Below are 21856 nucleotides of genomic sequence, written 5' to 3'. Positions count from 1 at the left end.
GCTCCACTAAATACCCATCAGGCGTGATTGAAGACATGATTGTCAGGGTTGGGCCATTCGCCTTTCCCACTGACTTTGTTATGCTGGAAATGGAGGAGCACAAGAGTGCTACTCTCATTCTAGGAAGACCCTTCCTAGCAACTAGACGATCCCTCATTGACGTCCAACAGGGGGAAATAACCCTGAGAGTCAATGATGATGAGTTCAAGTTGAACGCTGTCAAAGCCATGCAGCATCTAGACACATCAACAGACTGCATGAAAGTTGATCTTATTGACTCTTTGGTAGAAGAGATCAACATGGCTGAGAGTCTCGAATCATAGTTGGAACATATCTTTAAAGATGTTCAGCCTGATTTGGAGGACTCAGAGGACATGAAAGAGCCTCTGAAATTTCTTTTGGAAGAGGAAAAACCTCCTAAACCCGAGCTCAAGCCATTACCACCATCCTTGAAATATGCATTTTTGGGAGAAGGTGATACTTTTCCAGTGATCATAAGCTCTGCTTTAAATTCACAGGAAGAGGAAGCACTTATTCAAGTGCTAAGGACACACAAGACAGCTCTTGGGTGGTCCATAGGTGACCTTAAGGGCATAAGCCCAGCTAGATGCATGCACAAAATCCTATTGGAGGATAATGCCAAACCAGTGGTTCAACCACAGAGGCGGCTAAATCCAGCCATGAAGGAAGTGGTGCAGAAAGAGGTCACCAAATTACTAGAGGCTGGGATTATTTATCCTATTTCTGATAGCCCCTGGGTGAGCCCTGTCCAAGTCGTCCCAAAAAAGGGAGGCATGACAGTGATTCATAATGAAAAGAATGAACTGGTTCCTACGAGAACAGTTACAGGGTGGCGCATGTGTATTGACTACAGAAGGCTCAATACAACCACCAGAAAGGATCATTTTCCTTTACCATTCAGAGACCAGATGCTAGAAAGACTGGCAGGTCATGATTATTACTATTTTTTTGGATGGCTACTCAGGCTATAACCAGATTGTAGTAGATCCCCAGGATCAAGAGAAAACAGCATTCACATGTCCATCTGGAGTGTTTGCTTATAGAAGGATGCCATTTAGGTTGTGTAATGCACCTGCAACCTTCCAGAGATACATGCTCTCGATTTTCTCTGATATGGTGGAAAAATTTCTGGAAGTCTTCATGGATGACTTCTCAGTATATGGAGACTCATTTAGCTCCTGTCTGGATCACCTGAAACTTGTTCTGAAAAGATGCCAAGAGACCAACCTAGTTTTAAACTGGGAAAAATGTCACTTCATGGTGACTGAGGGGATTGTCCTTGGGCATAAAATCTCAAAGAAGGGAATAGAGGTGGATCAAGCAAAAATAGAGGTAATTGAAAAATTACCACCACCTGCCAATGTTAAGGCGATCAGAAGCTTTCTGGGGCATGCAGAATTCTATAGGAGGTTTATAAAGGATTTTTCAAAAATCGCAAAACCTCTAAGCAATCTGCTAGCTGATGACACGCCATTTGTGTTTGACACAGGGTGTCTACAGGCGTTTGAAACGCTGAAAGCTAAGCTGGTCACAGCACCAGTCATTTCTGCACCAGACTGGACATTACCATTTGAGCTAATGTGTGATTCCAGTGATCACGCCATTGGTGCAGTACTGGGACATAGGCATGAAAAGCTTCTGCACGTCATTTATTATGCTAGTCGCGTTTTAAATGATGCTCAGAAAAATTACACAACCACAGAAAAGGAATTACTTGCAGTGGTTTATGCCATTGACAAGTTCAGATCATACCTAGTAGGATCAAAAGTGATTGTGTATACTGACCATGCTGCTCTTAAATATCTACTCACAAAGCAGGATTCAAAACCCAGGCTTATCAGATGGGTGTTGCTTCTGCAAGAGTTTGATATAGAAATAAGAGACAGAAAAGGGACAGAAAACCAAGTGGTTGATCATCTGTCCCGGATAGAGCCAGTAGAAGGGACGCCCCTCCCCTCTCTTGAGATCTCTGAAACTTTTCCGGATGAGCATTTATTCGCCATTCAGGAAACCCCATAGTTTACCGATATTGCAAACTATAAAGCTGCAAGGTTCATACCCAAGGATTACAACAGTATAAAAAAGAAGAAATTAATCACTGATGCAAAGTACTACTTGTGGGATGAACCTTATCTCTTTAAGAGAGGTGCAGACAGAATAATCCGTAGGTGTGTGCCTAAAGAAGAAGCACATAGGATCCTATGGCACTGCCATGGATCTCAATATGGAGGCCATTTCGGAGGTGAGCGAACAGCCACCAAGGTCCTCCAATGTGGCTTCTATTGGCCCACACTCTATAGAGACTCCCGAGAGTTCGTACGTAACTGTGACAGTTGCCAAAGAGCTGGTAATCTGCCTCATGGTTACGCCATGCCTCAACAAGGAATCTTGGAGATTGAGTTGTTTGACGTATGGGGAATTGACTTCATGGGACCTTTCCCACCATCATACTCAAACACTTATATTCTGGTGGCAGTTGATTATGTATCAAAATGGGTTGAGGCCATTGCCACACCCACCAATGATACTAAGACAGTGCTGAAGTTCCTCCAGAAACATATCTTTAGCAGATTTGGTGTCCCTAGAGTACTAATCAGTGATGGGGGCACTCACATCTGCAATAAACAGCTTTACTCTGCCATGGTTCGGTATGGAATTCGCCACAAGGTGGCTACTCCATATCATCCACAAACTAATGGGCAAGCTGAAGTCTCTAACAGAGAATTAAAGAGAATCCTGGAACGGACAGTAAATACCCGTAGAAAGGATTGGGCACGGAGCTTGGATGATGCTCTGTGGGCTTACAGAACAGCATTCAAGACCCCTATAGGGACCTCTCCATACCAACTCGTGTATGGTAAGGCATGTCACCTGCCCGTGGAACTGGAACATAAGGCTTACTGGGCAACCAGATCCCTAAACTTTGATGCCAAATTAGCAGGAGAAAAAAAATTGCTCCAGCTAAATGAGCTAGAGGAGTTCAGATTCACAGCTTTCGAAAATGCCAAGCTTTATAAAGAGAAATAAAAAAAATGGCATGACAGAAAGCTGTCATCTAGAATCTTTGAACCAGGACAGAAGGTTCTGCTGTTCAACTCTAGACTCAGGCTATTCCCCGGGAAATTGAAATCCCGGTGGAGGGGACCATACGTGATTACAAGGGTATCACCATATGGTTATGTAGAGCTTCAAGATATTGACTCTGACAAGAAGTTCATTGTTAATGGACAGAGAATCAAGCACTATCTTGAAGGCAATGTTGAGCAAGAGTGCTCAAGGTTGAAGCTAGATTAAAAGCTCAGCAAGGTCCAGCTAAGGACATTAAAGAAGCGCTTGTTGGGAGGCAACCCAATTTTTATTTATTTTCATGGTTTTTCATGTTTTATTAGGTTCATGATCATGTGGAGTCACAAAATAAATATTAAAAATTGAAAATGGAATCAAAAACAGCAGAAGAAAAATTACACCATGGAGGAAGCACCTGTCTGGCGTTCAACGCCAGAACAGAGCATGGTTCTGGCGCTGAACGCCCAAAATGGGCAACATCCTGGCGCTGAACGCCCAGAGCAAGCATGGTTCTGGTGTTCAACGCCAGAAATGGCTAGTAAATGGGCGTTGAACGCCCAAAATGGGCACCAACCTGGCGCTGAACGCCCAGAGTTGTGTGCAAGGGCATTTTGCATGCCTAAATTGGTGCAGGGATGTAAATGCCTTGACACCTCAAGATCTGTGGACCTCACAGGATCATTTCAAGATCTGTGGACCCCACAGGATCCCCACCTTCCCTCCTCATAATCCTAGTTTTTTTTCCACATCTTCTTCTTCATCTATTCCTTCTTCTTTTGCTCGAGGGCGAGCAACATTCTAAGTTTGGTGTGGTAAAACAATTATGTGAAGGATCTATAGCTCAGTGGTAGAACATGTGGCTGCAAATCAAGAGATCCCTGAGATACCTCAGGGGATGCACTTCCCTCCACATAATTATTGGAAGCAATTGAGGATAGAAATACCAAAAATCACTAGGAATCAAGCCACAAAGGCAAGGAAGAGACATAAAAGAGCTCAAGAACATCATTGGTTCCTCAAGAAGGAAATGCCATCATCACTAAGGTGGACTCATTCCTTGTTCTTACTTGCTCTGTTTTTTGTTTTCTCTATGTTAAGTGCTTATCTATGTTTGTGTCTTCATTACATGATCATTAGTAGTAATTAGTGTCTATTTTGATTTTATCCCCAATTAAGTTATAGTCTATTTTTCTCATCATCAGCAAACATGAATAAAATAGTAGATCTTTTGAATAAGAGACAATAAAATTTCGAGTTTTTAATAAGAAAAATTCTAATTAGTAACATGTGGTGGCAATGCTTTCTGTCTTCTGAATGAATGCTTGAACAGTGCATATGTCTTTTGAATTTGTTGTTTAAGACTGTTAAATATGTTGGCTCTTGAAAGAATGATGAACATGAGACCTGTTATTGACAATCTGAAAAATAAAAAAAATGACTCTTGAAGCAAGAAAAAGCAGCAAAGAACAAGGCTTGCAGAAAAAATTAATATATATATATATATATATATATATAATAAAATAGGCGAAAAAAATAGAAAGAAAAAGAAAAAGCAAGCAGAAAAAGCCAAAAGCTCTTAAAACCAAGAGGCAAGAGCAAAAAGCCAATAACCCTTAAAACCAAAAAGCAAGGGCAAATAAAAAGGATCCCAAGGCTTTGAGCATCAGTAGATAGGAGGGCCTAAAGGAATAAAATCCTGGTCTAAGCGGCTAAACCAAGCTGTCCCTAACCATGTGCTTGTGGCGTGAAGGTGTCAAGTGAAAACTTGAGACTGAGCGGTTAAAGTCAAGGTCCAAAGCAAAAAGAAGAGTGTGCTTAAGAACTCTGGACACCTCTAATTGGGGACTTTAGCAAAGCTGAGTCACAATCTAAAAGGTTCACCCAATTATGTGTCTGTGGCATTTATGTATCCGGTGGTAATACTGGAAAACAAAGTGCTTAGGGCCACGGCCAAGACTCACAAAATAGCTGTGTTCAAGAATCATCACACTGAAATAGGAGAATCAATAACACTATCTGAATTCTAAGTTCCTATAGATGCCAATCACTCTGAGCTTCAATGGATAAAGTGAGATGCCAAAACTGTTCAGAAGCAAAAAGCTACTAGTCCCGCTCATCTAATTAGAATCTGAGCTTCACTCAAAAACTCTGAAATATTATTCCTTCTCAACCTATTAGTCTTCTATTTTATTCGTCTAGTTGCTTGAGGACAAGCAACAGTTTAAGTTTGGTGTTGTGATGAGCGGATATTTTATACGCTTTTTGGGGTTAATTTCATATAGTTTTGAGTATGTTCTAGTTAGTTTTTAGTCTATTTTCATTAGTTTTTAGGAAAAATTCATATTTCTAGACTTTACTATGAGTTGTGTGTTTTTCTGTAATTTCAGGTATTTTTCTGGCTGAAATTGAAGGAGCTGAGCAAAAATCTAATTCAGGCTGAAAAAGGACTGCTGATGTTATTGGATTCTGACCTCCCTGCACTCAAAGTGGATTTTCTGAAGCTACAGAACTCGAAATGGCATGCTTCCAATTGCGTTGGAAAGTAGACATCCAGGGCTTTCCAGCAATATATAATAGTTCATACTTTGCACAAGGATAGACGACGTAAACTGGCGTTCAACGCCAGTTCTTTGCCCAATTCTGGCGTCCAGCGCCAGAAAAGGATCAAAAGCTGGAGTTGAACGCCCAAACTGGCACAAAAACTGGCGTTCAACTCCACAAATGGCCTCTGCACGTGAATTGCTTAAATCTTAGCCCCAGCACACACCAAGTGGGCCCCAGAAGTGGATCTCTGCATCATCCATCATAGTTTACTCATTTTTTGTAAACCTAGGCTACTAGTTTAGTATTTAAACAACTTTTAGAGACTTATTTTGCATCTCATGACATTTTAGATCTGAACTTTGTACTCTTTGATGGCATGAGTCTCTAAACTCCATTGTTGGGGGTGAGGAGCTCTGCTGTGTCTCGATGAATTAATGCAAGTATTTCTGTTTTCTATTCAAACACGCTTGTTTCTATCTAAGATGTTCATTCGCGCTTAACTGTGATGAAGGTGATGATCCGTGACACTCATCACCATTCTCAACCAATGAACGTGTGCCTAACAACCACCTCCGTTCTATATCAGATTGAATGAGTATCTCTTAGATCTCTTAATCAGAATCTTCGTGGTATAAGCTAGAATTGATGGCGGCATTCATGAGAATCCGGAAAGTCTAAACCTTGTCTATGGTATTTCGAGTAGGATTCAAGGATTGAATGACTGTGACGAGTTTCAAACTCCTGAAGGCTGGGCGTTAGTGACAAACGCAAAGGAATCAAGGGATTCTATTCCAACCGGATCGAGAACCAACCGGTGATTAGCCGTGCTGTGACAGAGCGCGTGAGCATAGTTTTCACTGGAAGGATGGAAGGTAGCCATTGACAATGGTGATCCATGAACACACAGCTTGCCATAGGAGGACGTGCGTGCGTGAACAAGAAGACAGAGGAAAGCAGAAATTCAGAAGACAAAGCATCTCCAAAACTCCAACATATTCTCCATTACTGCATAACAAGTAATCTTTAATCCATGCTCTCTTGTTTATTTGCAATTCAACTGATAAACATAATTGACTTCCTGACTAAGATTTACAAGATAACCATAGATTGCTTCAAACCAACAATCTCTGTGGGATTCGACCCTTACTCACGTGAGGTATTACTCGGACGACCCAGTGCACTTGCTGGTCAGTGGTACGAGTTGTGAAAAGTGTGATTCACAATTTGTGCACCAAGGATCAAATTAATTAGTCCACTTGACTTTCCTTTATTTAGTAAGGGTTAACTAAGTGGGAGCAATAACAATTCTCATCACACCTGATAAGGATAACTAGGATAGAATTTCCAGTTCTCATAACTTGCCAAGAGATTCTATAATTATTAATTTATTTTTTTTGTCATTTAAATTACTTGTTCTCTATTTTAAAAAACCCAAAAATATACCTTTTTCCATAGCCAATAATAAATCATACTTCCCTGCAATTCCTTGAGAGACGACCCGAGGTTTAAATACTTCGGTTATTATTTTTATTGGGTTTGTTACTTGTGACAACCAAACTTTTGTACGAAAGGATTCCTTGCTGGTTTAGAAACTATACTTACAACGTGAATATTTTTACAAAATTCTTTACCGGCAAGAATTCGATCGTCATTATTCTACGCTTAGAATAATGGAGGTGAACTTTGGAAGCGAGAATGATCCTTTGTTTCAAGAAAAAAGGGATCAAAACAGCGTAAACAAACCTTCGGATAGCATGTAATTTATGTTTCTAATACCAGTTGCTTAATTCTTTTGTTACCATCTCCTTCTAATTATGTGTATATTTCTTTTAGAAAAAAAAGTCCTTTAATGATTTATTCAAGAAAAAAAAGTAGGAAAAAAAAAGAAAAATCTGCAACTACGTAAGTTCTCAAAAAAATAGATCCTGTGTTTATTTTCATTGCTTTAGGTGTATTTTAACATTATTTGGGTGGATTTCAGGTTGGGTCTCGAAGAAGAATTAGTCATTGACCTTGCTCAACAGAAGATTATCGTTGTTCGGATGGAGACACATTCACAATCTGACCCGCTTGATATCTGAGTTTTACAAATAAATTTCAACCTTCTAATCATCTATTTTAAGGGATTTTCTTAACTTTTTATTTTTGTCTTGTTTAGAGTTCTGATTCAAGTATGCATGCCTCTGTCCCAGACAGCAGCAGCAAGCCTTGTGCCACCAATAGAACCATCCCCCTAAAAGTCCCTGAGCGAAAAAATTAGTGAAGAAACAACTCAGTGGTGAGTAATAGTATTTGGTTATTATTTGGGTGTATTGTTTTCTTATTTGGGTGTATTTATTCAGAATTGAGCTATAATTGATTTTATTATAATTTGAATCTTTTTCTCTAACCCTACAACACTCTACAACCCCAGAGACCTGCTCAAAGCACACCCACAGTGCCACCAGCTCCATCTAAAATGTAAATTCTACACAATATAACTCTCTTTCGATAACATTTTTCTATTCTTGTTTTTATAATATCATATATGTCAACACGAAGCAAACCACCCCCTGAAGCCACTACTGCATTAATGATGATCGCCAACATAGCATCCTATGTACTAAAACAATTTCCAGTGCCATCATTCAGCCTCGGCTTCACTGATTCAAGTCAAGAAAAAACGCTGACTCAAGAGGGGCAACCAAGATTTCAGAAGGGAAAAAAGTCCTAAGACACCTATACTAATTGAAGAATTAGAGGAGCTAGTGCAGAAAATTGCAAACGCTGGGGTTAAGGCAGCAATGGACTTTGCAGAGGGTAAAAGTCCCCTGCTCGAAAAGCAGCCGGCCGAGATGAAAGACAAGTTTAAAAAGTTTGAAACTCCTGTAAAGAGGAAAGAATTGTCGGCTGAGATGAAAGAGAAGTGCTACCTTTGGGCCACATGTATAAAGACATACGGGGATGGAAGTACTAATGAGTATGACCCAGTGTGCACCATCGATGCCCAACGACCATTGCCACTGTCAAAAATCCATTTGCGTCTCTAAAACCTAGTACCTATATCGAATCTGAGGTGATATTAGAATAAGATTAATTATTTTATTATGACATATGACAGCAATGTTGATTGATGTAATAGATTTGGGTTTTTTGTTTTTCTAGATCGTCAATGCTATTTGTCTGATTCTGAACCAACAAAATATTAGAAGATTCGAAGAAGAAATTTACTGTCTCCCCCCTAATATTGTAGTAAGGTGTACTAAACTAAAATTTGGGTGTATTTGATTCATGTTTTGGGTGTATCAAATATTTCTTTCAGTGTTTCACAAATGCTGCAGAACATGGCTATTGAGAATCACGAGGGCGGCGAGTTCTTACAACCAAAAACAAAAAAGCCATTTAATATTGAGGACTACAAAATGTTCATACCTTATCTGGACTTGAAAAAATTGGCATCCCATCCATATGTAAGTTTTTGTTCTAAAACTTCTTATCACAATTCTTTGGTTATGTGCCAATTAAGCTAAAACACTGTTCAATGTGACCATACTTTAGATATTTGCACATGTTTACTACGCGGAATATTGGTGGATACGGGTGGCTGATATTAGAAGGAAAAAATTTTGTATCCTTGACCCGTTTCACAAAAAGTGTCCCTCCAAAACCAGAATGAAGCTTAATAAATTTGTTGTAAGTTATTTTTGTTGGTTGCATTTTAATATTTGGGTGTAGTTCTGTTCAATATAAGGTGTACTATGGGGTCCATTGGGTGTGTAATCTGGTATTAATTTTAGTCTTTCTTATATTTTGCTTTGTTTCCATTTTTAGGGGTATGTGATATCCAGAATGAGGGTATATGCTAACGGAGCACCTCTCAAGAAAGATGATCGTGAAATTGAACCGCCATACATCAACATTTCAGGAAAAAGACAGAGTATAAAATCTTTCTCTCTGAAAATTGTCTTTTCTCTTACTGTCCCCTTTTTATTTGCTAATTTATTTTTGGTTTTCAGCTATGATTATGCTATTTATGTAATAAAATGGCTTGAAATAATCGAGTCTCAAAACATTAAAAAGAGAAAATATAACTGGGACAATTGAACACAGATAATTGTGTTTAAAGCTCCATAACTCTCTATTACTTTACTAAATTAACATAGTTCATTAAACGAATATTCTTTTAAACTGTAGGCAGAGGTGGACCACTTTCGAGTTGAATATGCTTCACATATTCTGTTTTATAAGATGAATCAAGACAGAGATATAGGAATTAGAGAAAGTGAAGCAATAAGATTGTCCAAGCCATCTACAGTGTTATTGAGTCCATAATCAAATAGAATCAAATGATATTGAAAGTGATTAGTTTGAGTGGTGTTTAGTCTTGGAATATTTTAAACATTTTTTTGTAAATTTTGTGGATATTTAATCCAGTCTTATTAAAAATTGCTTTTGCATAAATAAACTGTCTGTACTATATTCAAAAGCTGTCAATTACAGGTTCAAAAAAATGAGGCAAAACAACAACAAACATGCTAATACTCCAATTACTTTAATAATACACCCAAATATAACCGGTATATTGAGTCCTCAAATTTCCATGGAAAAACCAACCAGGATGTATGGGAATTCAGATATTGGAATTGTTAACCTCTTTAAGATTTGATTGTATATGTATTGTAAATTTAAAACAAACAAATATAAACAAGATACTAATTACCAACACAAACAGTAACATCTCAAAAAATATATATATAAAAAAAGAAAATATCAAAAACAAGAGAATGAATAGATACACCCAAAAAATTAATCCTTAAACCCAAATAATGTCACTCTACACCCAAACCCTATACACTGCTGCTGGATCTCTGAACTGATAATTCATAACATGTCCATGATATTGGCTGGAATTCAGTTGCATCACTGATGCGCCATCAAAAAGGTTCAACTGGAGAAAATAAACTCACATATTATCAAAACTATTAACAAAAAAAAAACTCAATTACCCCCTGTGTAAAGAACATCACTTTTACCTAACTTAGAGCTTTCGTTTTCTTTTTCTCTTAAGCATTTGTAATCTGTTTGTTCAATTTTAAACTAGTCTATTTTTGGGATGTCCTCTTGTTCTCACCCTTGGAGGGCTTTGAAGCTCATTAACGGATTCCAAGTTAGCATCTTCATGAGATAACGACCATGTCCCCTTCCTTTTGGCTTTCAGTTCTTCCATCTCAACCACGACGTTATTGTAGGTGCAGTGCAGAATGGCAGTGAGCTTCTCGGATTCTGATGCAAATTCGCATATATTGTGTGAACGAAACACTAATTTGTCAAACCTCTTGCTTCTTGGCGCCAACAGTGGCTCGTCGTGGCTGCTCTTGATGTGTGTGTGTCTCCTATTTATGTTCTTGCTCCATTGTTCCAATATGTATCTCGGTGACATGTTGGTTACTCGTTCAAAGCTTAACACGCTTAGGGTGTGACGGTACAATATCCCTCTTGACTCGAATAATAAGCACTGGCATTTCACTTAGGCTGCTACCGAGTCATACGTAATTGCAAACTTGTTGAATGTTGAGCTGGAAACTTGTTCTCCAACTTCGTATATCGAATAGTCTAAGGTAGAGTTCGTTAATCTTGTGATGCAATTCACCTTCCTTCTGAATTGTGGTTTGGTGCACAAAACTGACTCCACACATTTCGCACAGATAGACCGACAAGTATACCGGGTCGTCCAAGTAATACCTCAGGTGAGTGAAGGTCGATCCCACGGAGATTGTTGGTTTAAGCAAGCAATGGTTACCTTGTAGATCTTAGTTAGGCAGATAGAAATTATAGTTTGTCACGAAAAATGCATAAAACTGAATAAATAAATAAAAAAGTTACAAGATAGATGAGAAATTAATGGTATGAGAACGGTTGAGGCTTCAGAGATGCTTTGTCTTTCTGTATTAACTTTTCTTGCTATCTACTTCAATAACTTTCTGATTCCTTCAATGGCAGCCGTAAGTGATTCACTCATGTCCTCTCATCAAGTTAACCTCCTCCACTGCAGCAATCCACCACGTTGAGATGACTCATGTCCTCTCATTAAGCCACCTCTAGGTTTCTCACTGTAGCAGAAGATGAAGCTCTAAGCAATCCACTCCCCTTCACGATCCTACTCAAGGTGCCACAGACAAGGCAGATCTTTCAGATCAGAAAGTGCTGCTTCTTTGACTCTAGCCTTAATGCCACAGAGGCCTCACTTACCCATGGTCAACGGGATTTTATGTCACGTATCCAAAGTTGTCCAGTTACTCTATTGGAAACCGTAATACAATCTCTAGCTTTGGTTCAATGCTATCCGGGTCAAGACTCGCACGGAACCCATGTAGAACAAGGGTGATTGTCACGGGTCACCCTCAATTCATGAGATGAAGAACGAGGATGCATAAGAGAATAGAATCAGACATATTGAACTAGAAAAGTAATATTATTAATTCGTGAAACTCAGCAGAGCTCCTAACCTTAACCTTAGGAGGTTAATGACTCATAATATTCGAAAATACAAAATGGGGGAGGAAGAAGATTGGTGGAACCCCTAAACAAGGGTGATCTTCTCCTATATATACTAATCTGCTAACTAAGAATTACAGAATTAAGATAAACTAGTCTTGTAGTACGAAATCCACTTCTGGGGCCCACTTGGTGAGTGTTTGGGCTGAGCTTTGAGTGTCTCCATGAGCTAGTACCCCTTAGGGGTGTTGAACGTTGGATAGGGATTCCCTTTTGGGCATTGGATGCCAGCTGCTCCCCTGTGGGCGCTGGACGCCAGGAATGGGGCTGGTGGCTGGGGTTGAACGCCAGTTTTGGGCCTTCATTTACAAAGTAAAGTATAGACTATTATATATTTCTAGAAAGCTCTGAATGTTAGCATTTGATAGCCATTGAGAACACAGTATTTGGACTACTACATCTCTAGAAAAACTCTTTCGAGTGTACGGAGGTCAGATCTTGACAGCATATACAGTCCTTTCTCTGTCTTTGAATCAGACTTTTGCTCAAACTTCTCAATTTTTGCCAGAAAATACCTGAAATCACCATAAAACACACAAACTCAAATTAGAATCCAAAAATGTGATTTTTTCACTAAAACCTATGAAAAAATAATAAAACTTAAACAAAACATAAAGAAAACTATATGAAAATGATGCCAAAAAGCGTATAAAATATCTGCTCATCAAAAATACCAAACTTAAACTATTGCTTGTCCCCAAGAAACCAAAAACAAAGTAGGATAAAAAGAAGAGGAGGATACAATAAATCTCAAAGTTCTCAATGAAGCCCGGTTTCAATTAGATGAGCGGAACTAATAGCTTTTTGCTTCTAAATAGTTTTGGCATCTCACTTTCCATTGAAGTTCAGAATTATTGGCATCCTTAGGAACTTAGATTCTAGATGATACTATTGATTCTCCTAGTTTAGTTCTTTTTTATTCTTGAACACAGCTTCTTTAGAGTCTTGACCGTGACGCTAAGCACTTTGTTTTCCAATATTACCACCGGATACATAAATGCCACAGACACTTAACTGGGTGAACCCTTTCGGATTATGATTCAGCTTTGCTAGAAACCCCAGCCAGTGGTGTCCAGAGCTCTTCAGCACACTCTTTGCTTTGGATCACAACTTTAACTGCTCAGTCTCAGGTTTTTCACTTGACACCTGATATGTGAGTATCTTTCTTGTCTTTTCCTAGTGAATTTACATTTGAATTAATAAGTTTAATCAAGATTTAATATGTTTTAGCCAATATGAATGCTACTTTGAGTTGTGTACAATTCTATTAATTTTATGTAGCATTTTGGACGAATTTGACAGAGTTGGAGACAAAGAGGAAGAGGGGAGAAACTATTTGCTCGTTACTTGAAGCCAAACTTGAGAATACTCAAGTTTGGTGCCAACCAAGAAAGAATGAAGAATGCAAGGCTGCTCACCCCATGCCAAACTTGAGAAAGCTCAAGTTTGGCGCCACCAAGGTTTCTCCAAGGAAGGCAATTCGGACAACTCCACACCAAACTTGAAGAAGTTCAAGTTTGGTGTCACAACAAGAAGCTCCAAGGAACACACGCTGCCATCTCCACGCCAAACTTGAGATTACTCAAGTTTGGCGCCAACTCAAAGATCCCAAGGAAAGCTTGCGTGCAACCTGACACCAAACTTGAGTTCACTCAAGTTTGGTGCCACAAGCGAAGAAGCAAGGGGAACTCTCTGCCCACTCCACGCCAACCTTGGATTCTTCCAAGTTTGGCGCCAACCCTTAGTGCAATAGTGGTCCTCATTCGTCCAAAGGGCTTTTGCGAATCAATTAGAAATTTTGATTTAAACTTTTATTTTATTTATAATTAGAAAAAGATATTATTTAGTTTTAGGAAATTTATTTTACCTTAATTAGGATTTGATACAAAAGGGAAAAGAATCAGCCCTTCGGGCTCTTCTCTTCTCTTCTTCCTCATTCCGCAATTTACAGATTTTCAGAATCCTAGTTTTTGTCTCTGAATCATGAGCAACTAAACCTCCACTGTTAAGGTTAGGAGCTCTATCTATTGTATGGATTGATACTATTATTTTTCTATTTTAATTCATGTACTGATTTCTATTTCAAGAATTATTTTTGTTCTTTATCTAATGAATTTGGGTGGAATGGAAGTATGACCCTTGTTCTAATTGAGTTCTTGTATAACTTGGAAAAGCTCTTTTCTTGAGAAACAGCTTGAAAATAATTTCTCCTAAATTTTTAATTATGTGGACTTAACAGGATACCTGACATATAATCCTCTTATATTTGGGTAATTAGGGTTTTTGTGGCGTATAAACTAGAATTGAACTTCACCCTCTAATTGGAATTAAGTGACCAAGGAATTGGCGGTTGATGAAGGTTAGAGGAGACTAAAAAGGTCTAAGGAATTAGGGTTTAGTCACATATAATTTGCCATGAATAGAATCTTGCATGATTAAAGTAGTTAATAAGAAAAGTCAATCCAGAAGATAGATATCTCTGAAGCCTTAACTGTTTTCTCCATATTATTCACACCAATTTACTGCTTGCTTTCTGATATTCTGAATTTACTGTTAATGCTTTTGAACTCTCAAAACACCATTTTATTTTTATCTGACTAAGCCAATCACTCAATCATTGTTACTTGATCCATCAATCCTCGCGTGGGATCAACCCTCACTCACCTGAGGTATTACTTGATACGACCCGGTGCACTTGCCGGTTAGTTTGTGGATTGTAAATTCCGCACCAAGTTTTTGGCACCGTTGCCGGGGATTGACTGTGATTGACAACCATTAGTTGTTTGATTACTTAGATTAGGAATTTTAGCTTTAAATTTATTTAATTTTTGCACCTTATTTTCGAATTTTTCTAGCTTTATTTTTCCTTAATTTCTGAAATTAAGTTTGGTGTTACCTAATTAATTTTATTTTAATTTTTTGTTTAATTTTCCTTAAAAATTTTGAAATTTTTAGCTTGCTTTCTGATCATTATTTTCAAAAATTTTAGCACTAAATAGTAAGTATTTTTAATTTATTATTTTATACAGGTTACCTCACTGGAAATTCTCTACACTCTGACGTAGAGAGTCCCATCTTTTCTTGTCTGCTATCTGTTTATGAACAGGAACAGGGATAAGGAACCTCTTATAGACTTTGATCCTGAACCTGAAAGGACTTTGAGGTGGCGTTTGTAACAAGCTAGACTATACAAAGCTAGTGATGCTCTTGAAAGGGAAGCTACAAAGTCCACTATGGATCACAATCGTGATGTGAATGCCAATATGGCAAATCTGAATGAGAATGAGCAGCCTAGAAGAGTGTTTGGCTCTTACACTGCTCCCAATGCAGATCTTTATGGAAAAAGTATTGTGGTGCCTCCTATAGCTGCAAACAATTTTGAATTGAAGCCTCAACTTGTCACTCTTGTGCAACAAAATTGTCAGTACCATGGACTTCCTCATGAAGACCCAAATCAATTTATCTCTCTGATTTCCTGCAGATTTGTGATACTATGAAGACCAATAGAATGAATCCTGAGGTGTACAAACTCATGCTCTTCCCATTTGCTGTGAGAGATAGAGCAAAGCTGTGGTTAGACTCTCAACCCAAGGAGAGTTTGGATACTTGGGACAAGGTGGTCATTTCTGACTAGATTTTCCCACCACAAAAGCTGACTAAGCTAAGGGTGGAGGTTCAGACTTTCAGAGAAAAAGATGGTGAGACCCTTTATGAAGTTTGGGAGAGATTCAAGCTACTGACTAGGAAAAGCCCTCCGGATATGTTCTCTAAGTGGACTCAGCTAGATATCTTTTATGAGGGCTTAGGTAAAATGTCCAAGATGTGTTTAGATAATTCTGCAGGTGGTTTATTGCACATGAAGAAGACACCAGAGGAGACTGCTGAGCTTATTGAGTTGGTTGCTAACAACCAATATTTATACACATCTAACAGGAATCTTGTGAACTCTGGAACTCCTTAGAAGAAAAGTGTTATGAAGGTGGAAGCTTTTGATACTCATCTTGCTCAGAACAAAATTTTGTCTCAGCAAATGAATTTAATTACTCAACAATTGAGTGGGATGCAGGTTTCAGCTGTCAACACTCAGAATGCACCTCAAGAGGTCCCTTATGACATGACAGGTAACTCTATCCAAAATGAGAATCATGATTATGCTCAATCTTCTTCTGAACAGGTCAATCACATGAGGAGTGCTCCTAGAAACCCCAATAATAATTCATACTCTGAGACCTATAATCATGGGTGGAAAAATTACCCAAATTTTGGGTGGAGAGATCAACCTCAGAGACCACAGAATTTTCACAACAATTCTCAAGGCGGTTTCCAACAGAATAAGCATAATAACTGCCAATTTCAATCTTATCAACAACAACCATCTCAGCAGGCAACTTCTCAGCCCCAAACGAACACTAACTGGGAGACAGTGATGAATAATTTTATGCAGGAAACTAGAGCTTCCATTAGAAACTTAGAGGTACAAATGGGCCAATTAAGCAAGAAAATACCTGAGAGGTCTCCAAGTACATTTCCTGGTGATACAGTGGTGAACCCAAGAGAAGATTGCAAGGCTATTCAATTGAGAAGTGGTAAAGTAGCTGGTTCTGAGATCAAGGTCAATGAGGAGCTAGTTGAAAAAGAAGCTCCAGAGGAGAAGAAGGAAGAAGTGGAGCACGCCCCTCCAAAACGTGCAGACAACCTATTCCCAGACTCTCTTGACACTCATGCTACATTGCCAAAGGCTCCTGAATACAAGCCTAAAATGCCATACCACCAAAGGCTTCAGAAGGCTTCCAAGGACAAGCAATTTTCTAGATATTTAGAAGTCTTCAAGAAGCTACAGATCAACATTCTTTTTGCAGAGGCTCTTGAGCAAATGCCTCTCTATGCTAAATTCATGAAAGAATTGTTGACTAACAAGAGGAATTGGAAGGAACAAGAGACAGTGGTGCTTACTAAGGAATGTAGTGCTATTATTCAACATAACCTTTCTGAGAAGATGTAGGATCCAGGGAGCTTTGTAATTCTTTGCACCATTGGAGATGTCACCATTCAGAGAGCTTTATGTGATCTTGGAGCTAGCATCAATTTCATGCCACTTTCAGTCATGAAAAAGCTCCAAATTGAGGAGGTAAAACCCACTTGTATTTCTCTTCAAATTGCTGATCTTTCAATTAAATTTCCTATGGGTGTTGTTGAATATCTACTTGTGAAAGTAGGACCATTTATTTTTCCTGCTGATTTTGTTATATTGGATATGGAAGAGGATAGAAAGTCCTCTATTATTCTTGGTAGACCCTTTTTAGCTACAGGTAGAGCTTTGATTGATGTGCAAAAGGGCGAATTAACCCCTGAGGGTCAATGAAGAACAAGTGGTCCTAAATGTATTTGAAGCCCTCAAACACCCTAATGATTCTGAAGGGTGCATGAGAGTTGATGTTGTTGAACCACTTGTTCAAGAGGTACTGGAAGCCGAGGTACTTGATGATATTCTGGACCCTCTTTCTGAATATGAATTAGTTTAAATTGATGATTCACCACCCCAGAAAGAGTTGGTGAACACACCTAAAGCAGAGAAGGAGGTTCCTATGCTTGAGCTAAAACCTTTGCCTCCTTCCCTGAAATATATGTTCTTGGGTAAAAATGATTCATATCCAATTATTATCAGTTCCTCCTTGAATCCTGGAGAGGAAGAGGCGCTTATTACAGTGCTCAGGAGCCACAAAATAGCTCTTGGGTGGACCATTGGTGATTTAAAGGGGATTGGTCCCACCAAGTGTATGCACAAGATCCTTCTTGAAGAAGATGTTAAACCGGTTGTGCAACTACAAAGGAGACTCAATCCAACCATGAAAGAGGTGGTCCAAAAAGAGGTAATGAAACTATGGGAAGCCGGCATTATATACCCTATTTCTGAAAGCCCTTGGGTAAGTCCTGTACAGGTAGTTTCCAAGAAATGAGGGATGACAGTGATCAATAATAAAAAGAATGAGCTCATTCCTATGAGGACAGTCACAGGATGGAGAATGTGCATAGACTACAGGAGGCTCAACACTGCTACAAGGAAGGATCACTTCCACTTGCCTTTCATTGATTAGATGCTTGAGAGGTTAGCTGGTCATGCTTTTTATTATTTTCTAGATGGATATTCTGGATATAATCAAATTACAGTAGACCCTCAAGATCAAGAGAAGACATCATTCACATGCCCTTTTGAAGTTTTTTCTTATAGGAGAATGCCATTTGGACTTTGTAATGCTTCAGCAACTTTTCAGAGGTGTATGCTTTCAATTTTTTCTGATATGGTTAAAAAGTTCATTGAGGTATTCATGGATGATTTTTCTATCTTTGATAATACTTTTGAATCCTGCCTTAAGCATTTATCTCTGGTCTTGAAATGGTGTCAAGAATCAAACCTTGTTTTAAATTGGAAAAAATGTCATTTTATGGTTACAGAAGGTATTGTTCTTGGACAGCGGATTTCAAGCAAGGGAGTTGAGGTTGATAGAGCCAAGGTGGAGGTAATTGAAAAATTACTACCACCATCTAATGTTAAGGCAGTCAGGAGTTTCTTGGGTCATGCAGGATTTTATAGAATATTTATAAAGGATTTTTTAAAAATTGCTAAACCATTGAGCAACCTCTTAGTTGCTGATGTTCCTTTTGTATTTGATGCTGAATGTCTGCATGTTTTTGAAACTCTGAAAGCAAACCTTTCCTCTGCTCCCATTATAGCTCCCTGTTCATACCCTGGGTCGAGCTGTCCGACCTGGGATGTTTAGTGGTGCACGAAATTGTGATCTCAACGGCGCCAACAACTTGGTACGCACGATTGTAATCTCAATTCTTTTTCACAACTCCGCACAACTAACCAGCAAGTGCACTGGGTCATCCAAGTAATAAACCTTACGTAAGTAAGGGTCGATCCCACGGAGATTGTCGGCTTCAAGCAAGCTATGGTCATCTTGTAAATCTCAGTCAGACAGATTCAAATGGTTATGAGGTTTTGGTAATTAAAAGATAAATAGAATATAAAATAAGATAGAGATACTTATGTAGTTCATTCGTGAGAATTTCAGATAAGCATATGGAGATGCTTTGTTCCTTCTGAATCTCTGTTTTCCTATTGCCTTCATTCAATCATTCATACTCCTTTCCATGGCAAGCTATATGTTGGGGGATCACCATTGTCAATGGCTACTGTCCGTCCTCTCAGTGAAAATGGTCCATCTACGCTGTCACTGCAGGGCTAATCAGCTGTTGGTTCTCGATCATGTTGGAATAGGATCCATTGATCCTTTTGTGTCTGTCACTACGCCCAACACTCGCGAGTTTGAAGCTCGTCACAGTCACCCCATCCCAGATCCTACTCGGAATACCACAGACAAGGTTTAGACTTTTCGGATCTCAAGAATGCTACCAATTGATTCTAGCTTATACCACGAAGACTCCGATCTTTCAGAATGGAGGCTAAGAGATACACACTCAAGCTATTGCAGATAGAACGGAAGTGGTTGTCAGGCACACATTCATAGGTGAGAATGATGATGAGTGTCACGGATCATCACATTCATCAGGTTGAAGTACGAGTGAATATCTTGGAACAAGAATAAGCTTGAATTGAATAGAAAAATAATAGTAATTTGCATTAATTCATGAAGAACAGCAGAGCTCCACACCTTTATCTATGGGGTGTAGAAACTCCACCGTTGAAAATACATAAGTGATAATGGTCCAGGCATGGCCGAATGGCCAGCCCCCTAAACGTGATCAAGAGATCAAAAGTGATACAAAGATAGTCTCAAAAATGATCTAAAGATGTAAATACAATAGTAAAAAGTCCTATTTATACTAAACTAGTTACTAGGGTTTACAGAGATAAGTAAATGATGCAGAAATCTACTTCCGGGCCCACTTAGTGTGTGCTTGGGCTGAGCATTGAGCTTTACACGTGTAGAGACTTCTCTTGGAGTTAAACGCCAGGTTGCAGCCTGTTTGTGGCGTTTAACTCTGGTTTGTAACCTGTTTTTGGCGTTTAACTTCAGAATAGGACAGGAAGTTGGCGTTTGAACGCCAGTTTGCGTCATTAAAACGCGGGTAAAGTATGGACTATTATATATTGCTGGAAAGCCCTGGATGTCTAATTTCCAACGCAATTGAGAGTGACCCAATTGGGTTTTCATAGCTCCAGAAAATCCACTTCGAGTGCAGGGAGGTCAGAATCCAACAGCATCTGCAGTCCTTTTTCAGCCTCTGAATCAGATTTTTGCTCAGGTCCCTTAATTTCAGCCAGAAAATTCCTGAAATCCCAGAAAAATACACAAACTCATAGTAAAGTCTAGAAATGTGAATTTTGAATAAAAACTAATAAAAATATAGTAAAAGCTAACTAAATTATACTAAAAACTACCTAAAAATAATGCCAAAAAGCGTATATATTATCCGCTCATCACAACACAAAACTTAAATTGTTGCTTGTCCCCAAGAAACTGAAAATCAAATAGGATAAAAAGAAGAGAATATACTATAAATTCCAAAATATCAGTAAAACTTAGCTCTAATTAGATGAGTGGGACTAGTAGCTTTTTGCCTCTGAACAATTTTGGCATCTCACTTTATCCTTTGAAGTTCAGAATGATTGGTGACACAAAAATTATTGTCGGTAAGGAATTTCACAAAATATTTACGTTGCAAGTATAGCCCCAAACCAACAAACAATTCTCACATCAAACTAAATTTTTTGTTTTGTCACATGTAACAAACCCCAATAAAAATTAACCGAAGTATTTAGACTCCGGGTCGTCTCCCTAGGAAACAATGTAATGCTTAATTATTGGCTATAAAGGGGTAAGGGGGTTTTGGTTCATGAGATGGCAAGAAAGTAAATTAAACAAGTAAGTAAAGAAAGCAAGATAAACAACTCTTGGCTAAGACTTAGGTAATTGAGATCCCCATCCTTGTCAACAAACCGAATATTGATAATTATGAGAGGCCAACCCATTAATTCTACTTCCCAAAAGCTTTAAGTACGTAACATTTACTCCTAAGCTTGAAGTATGTCAAATAGGCTTGATCATATCCACCCTTAAGTCCTAACCTACCTACTAATTAACTTAGTAGTGGGTTAGCGTCAATGGGCGTCAAATTGATCACCATGGGTTCTCAAATCACCAAATCCATTATACCCAATGACTCTAGTTTGTCCAATTCCCTTGGCTTAGGCCAAGAGTTGACAAAACTACTCAAAAACTAAGGAGAACATTTCATCAAACACATAGAGTGCAATAAAAATAAACATCATAAATTGCAAGAATAATAAAATCTACCACTACTAATTGCAAGAAAAGTGAGATCACAACTCAATTCATGAATTAAAGAAACATCAACATCAAATTGCATTAAATGTAAACCAAATCTAACATGAGTTCATCATCACAAAAGAGAGCAAAATGAGAAATTACCATCACAAACAAGAGGATCAAGATGTCGAAATGAGAAATTATAAAAGAAACAAGATGAGATCAAGTAATTAAACATGAATCTAAGATAATATAACCTAATCCTAACCTAATTCTAGAGAGAAGAGGGAGCTTCTCTCTCTAGAAAACTAACTAAAGGCTCATGTTGGCTAAACTAATTGCTCCCCGTTGCTTGGACTTCAATTCTGCATGAAATACACTCAGAAACAAGTTGG

The sequence above is a fragment of the Arachis hypogaea genome, chromosome 17 (assembly GCF_003086295.3).
Source record: "Arachis hypogaea cultivar Tifrunner chromosome 17, arahy.Tifrunner.gnm2.J5K5, whole genome shotgun sequence".
In the NCBI taxonomy this organism is placed as follows: domain Eukaryota; kingdom Viridiplantae; phylum Streptophyta; class Magnoliopsida; order Fabales; family Fabaceae; genus Arachis; species Arachis hypogaea.
This window is presented reverse-complemented; position numbering follows the sequence as displayed.